The sequence below is a fragment of the Stegastes partitus genome, unplaced genomic scaffold, assembly GCF_000690725.1.
Source record: "Stegastes partitus isolate 25-593 unplaced genomic scaffold, Stegastes_partitus-1.0.2 Scaffold1294, whole genome shotgun sequence".
In the NCBI taxonomy this organism is placed as follows: Eukaryota; Metazoa; Chordata; class Actinopteri; family Pomacentridae; genus Stegastes; species Stegastes partitus.
In genome coordinates, this window is record NW_007579025.1 from 213,326 (window position 1) to 214,336 (window position 1,011).

The window sequence follows — 1,011 nt, forward strand, 5'->3', positions numbered from 1 at the left end:
ACTGATCTGCACTGCTGGGTAGGATCGACATCAACTTAGCTTTGGATTCAACAGTGGAGGGGAAGTTAAGAAAAACATCCCTTGTAGCACTTTCTCCTCCACATTTTAATGATGTAAAACCATATTAAACACTCAGAGTAACCTTCAATGTTGTCTGGACCCCACTTTCAGATTTGCAAAACCTTTATTTTATTTGTGAAAATGCAAAGGAAAAGGGGATTTTTTTCACGTCTTGAAATTAAGGACAAAAAAATCTTTAAAAAACAAAACATGAAAATCTGGCATGGTTATATTATTATTGAATTTAAATAAAGTTCAACTAAAAGTATAATTTTACGTTTGCAATGTCGTAGAACAATTATTTATTAACCAAACAGGGAACATCTGTAAAATAACACATTGTTTAAAAATAAAGACAGTAAAAACTGTTAAAAACAATCAGTTTTACAGTGTACATTGTCCAACATGACATGACATGACACTTCAGTCACACATTTCGAAGCAGCATCGGATTTAGAAGATAATCGTTCATCTGAGCCAGAAAGATTACATCGCTTCAGTCTTCTCTCCTGGGTCCGTCCATGACAAATCAATCAGATCCTCTCTCCTGATGTTTCATCTGCAGTAACTTTCGTAGATTTAATGAAGCCATGCAAAGTTGTACCTTCATACTATGAATATTTTCACAGTTACAGGCCCTTGAAGTACACAGAGGTGGCCATTTCTCACTTTTTATTGGACATGACATTGTCCAACATGACCAGCTACCTGTCCAAGATTTACCTTACATTAGCACTAAGTCAGCTCGGATAGAACGGGAGTCTGTTCAAGCTGACTGAGTGCTAATGCAGGATTATTCATTAGTTGCAGTTTGTAACTTCACCACTAGATGCCACTAAATATGTCACACTGGTCCTTTAAGGCCTGCTTGAATAATAAAAAAACCCACAAAAATAATACAAGAGAAAACAGACTGAAGGCTTCTTACCATTGAAATCAACTCTTTTAAGT